This window comes from Triticum aestivum, chromosome 2D (genome assembly GCF_018294505.1).
Source record: "Triticum aestivum cultivar Chinese Spring chromosome 2D, IWGSC CS RefSeq v2.1, whole genome shotgun sequence".
Classification (NCBI taxonomy): Eukaryota; Viridiplantae; Streptophyta; class Magnoliopsida; order Poales; family Poaceae; genus Triticum; species Triticum aestivum.
The window spans coordinates 577,236,038-577,239,669 of record NC_057799.1 but is presented as its reverse complement, the minus strand read 5'-3'; positions in this window follow the sequence as shown (position 1 = coordinate 577,239,669).

Sequence of the window (3,632 nt, the reverse complement as noted above, 5' to 3'; positions counted from 1 at the left end):
ATTAACGGGCACTTCCTTCCCATCTGACCCTAAAGGTCCGACCCGGGCCATGTGATTGGATCCAGCTTGGTATACCGTGTTTTCACCATGGCCCAGGCTTCTTGCGCACCCTCCCGGCAGGCCGATATCTTCCATAATCGGATACTTCGCCGCGCTCCCTTGAATAGCTCTACAAGCTCCTCCATCCTTCCTGGAGGGGAGGCGGATGGCCATAAGGCCTTGGCAACACTCCGCATTGCCTGCCGAGCTTGCCTGTGCATTTGCGACAGCCCTTGCAGCAGATCGTCCGACAATCCGGACATTTCCTCTTCGGGACGGCCCGTCAGCATACCTGCAAACATAACTCATATCAGTTCCTTTCACCTCCGAACTATTATAAGGTAAGTTCGGCAACATACTTAATATGCCGCCTCGCAGCCCTTTATTCTCCTTCACGGAGTCAGCAAGTTGGGCCCGCACATCTTTCAGTTCCTCGCCCAGCTGGGTGTTGGAATCCTGGAGTTTGTTTTTCTCCTCTCTGACTCGGGTCAGAACGCGCTCGCCTGTGGCGTGTAGTCTTTTCGCCTCTTTCTCGCCTATTTGAGAGGCTTTCAGTTTCTCTTCCAGTTGGTCCGATGACCCTGTTATGAGACAAGCAACAGTATCAGCACAGCTGGTATATAATTATTGTTTCTCGATGAACGGAAATATTGCCAGAGGACGTCTTCTTGGACTTTTCCAGTTCGGCGGTAACAACAGTTAGCTGTGTCGACACTTTTCCAGCTCTTGGTCTAGCAGGTCGTTCTTCTCTGTAAGAACCTGGTTATACAACGATCTTTAAATCATTTGTACCAACTGCTTCAAGTCTCGGGGGCTACTGGTACAGGGTTATCAAATTTGGACAAAGTAAACTTACCTGCACATCTTTTAAATGCTGGTCTGTGGCTCTGTTAAGCCCATCTCGAGCAGCCCGAATATATGCATCAGCCGAGCTGAAGGCACCAAACGCCTCTTTTGAGAAGCGGGGATCTCGTAAAACGGCCCTCCAGCGCCGATGATTCATGGCACTCTCCACTTCCGAGTTGGTGACGGACATATCTTCCGAGCCCTCGGCAGAAGGACAGTCCGGCGCCACTCCCATGTCGGGTCCCGTCTCCTCGGTTGGGACCGAATCCTGGCTATTGGGAGTACGACCGGCCGGGTCTCCAGACACAGTCCGTTGAACCTTTTTCCTGATACAAGGCGAACATAGGAGTCACAGTTGGGCGAGACTGCTGACGAACATAGTTGCGAATCCATACCTCTTTGATGAAGGCCCGACCGTATGTCTGTTTGCCTTCCTCTTTGAAGGCCTGCTACGCGTGGGGGCGCTCTCTTTGGAGATGCCCCTAGGGCAGCATGATGCGTCGAACGCCTCCCCTTTTTAGCAGAGGACGGTGCGGTGGGTGAGGCAGAATGAGAGAACTCTTGTGGATGAGATGTCTCCTGATTACTTACGTGGGAAGCTGGGAGAAGACCGGGATAATCGACGATGATGGCCACCTCTGTGTCGACATAGCTCTCCTGGTAAAACACCCCGCCCTCGAGCACCACGAATATATCCTGATCTTCTTCAAATCCGGAGTCAAGTTCCCGATTGTTGCCCTCGGGCTGCGGGGCGGGGCTGTGAAGCCCTTCGGAAATCTTCCGCCAGTGCTGTTATAAATGGATGGGTTAATATTTATTGAAAGTAGCTCAGGGGGTGGAATGAGTAGAGTAGAGGAGTTGGGGGCTTACCCAGCTAGGAGGACTGTACATGGAAAATCCTTCTCTGCGCTTGATACGCAGGAACTCCTCTTCCTCCCCTTTGAACAGTTCGGCCAATATTTTGACTAGAGCGCCGGGTGTCCGGACCCTTTCTGCCGCAGCGGGAAGCGTCGTCTTCCCCATTGTAGTGCCACATGGGAAGCCCTCTGTATTGGAGTGGCTGAACCCCTCGCACTATGGAGGTCGCCATTACTTCGACTATCGTGAATTCGGACTGGGCGAGCGTCCTTATCTTGCTCAAAAGTTGGCAAACTTCCGCACTATCTTCCTCTTCGAGGCTCCGAGGGCGCCAGCTGTGGCGTTTCTTCAAAGGGACGCTTGTAAACTCTGGAAGACCTCTCCGAACTGGGTCTGGAAGTGCGACATCCTCAAATAGAACCATTCGGAAGGCCACTCTTCGGATGCCTTCTTTGGTGTGCCGGATAGGTATCCGGTCTCGGCGTTGCACCATATTTCGGCCCCGCCCACTTCAAATATTGATCCCTCATGATTACGCGGGACGAGGCAGAATAGCCTTCTCCACAGTTCAAAGTGGGCCTCACAACCCAGGAATAGCTCGCAGAGAGTAACATAACCCGAGATGTGCAGGATGGAGGCCGGCGTGAAGTTGTGTAGCTAGAGGCCATAGTATTCCAAAAGCCCTCTGAGGAACGGATGGATTGGGAACCCGACGCCTCTTAGCAGGTAGGGAACGAAGCACACTCGTTCCCCCTCAGATGGATTGGGGAAGTTCTCCGCTTGGGCCTCGCCGTTGAAGGAAGTCAGCCCCGCTCGAACAGGGACCAGATCCGCGGGGGGAAGAAATCCTTGCGTTTGCAGCTTCTCCAGCTGACTATGGGGAACAGAGCACCTCTCCCACTCGCCTTTTTCTGGGCCGCAGGGACGGGAGGAGGAGCCGGGAGCGTTGGCCATGTTGGAATGGTTTTTCCTAGCAATCTCTAGGGATTTTTTTCGCGTGGTGCCGAATGGATCTGAGATCCAATCTCTTTATAGACACTCTTTCTCGCATGGCTGGGGTGTTATGTGCAAAAATACCCTGACCTCTCGCATTCGCCTAACACGTGGAAGCTAAAATTGTTGATACACAGAAGCCGAGGGGTACGATATAAAATGGAAGGCCGGATACATCAATTTGAAGTCATCGGAGGAGGAACCCGCCTTGCAATGCCGAAGACAATCTGCGCGCCAGACACCTCATCATTGAAGTCTGGTTCGGGGGCTACTGAGGGAGTCCTGGACTAAGGGGTCCTCGGGCGTCCGCCCTATTAACCATGGGCCGGACTCATGGGCTGTGAATATGCAAGACCGAAGACTCTCACCCGTGTCCGGATGGGATTCTCCTTGGCGTAGAAGGCAAGCTTGGCATCCGGATATGAAGATTCCTTTCTCTGTAACCGACTTTGTACAACCCTAGTCCCCACTGGTGTCTATATAAACTGGAGGGTTTAGTCCATAGGGACAATCATAAACATACAGGCTAGACTTCTAGGGTTTTAGCCATTACGATCTCGTGGTAGATCAACTCTTGTAATACTCATATTCATCAAGATCAATCAAGCAGGAAGTAGGGTATTACCTCCATAGAGAGGGCCCGAACCTGGGTAAACATTGTGTCCCCTGTCTCCTGTTACCATCGACCTTAGACGCACAGTTCGGGACCCCCTACCCGAGATCCACCGGTTTTGACACCGACACAAGGTTTATCAAACAAGGCGATGCAAGATTTTTGACAAGTCAGGTATTGAAGATTGATGTGAACAAGTTCAAATCAACCTGGGGCCTAATGTTGGGGATATGACTATTGGGTATGAACCGCCCAGGAGGGGCCGGGTTATATCACTGGCGGC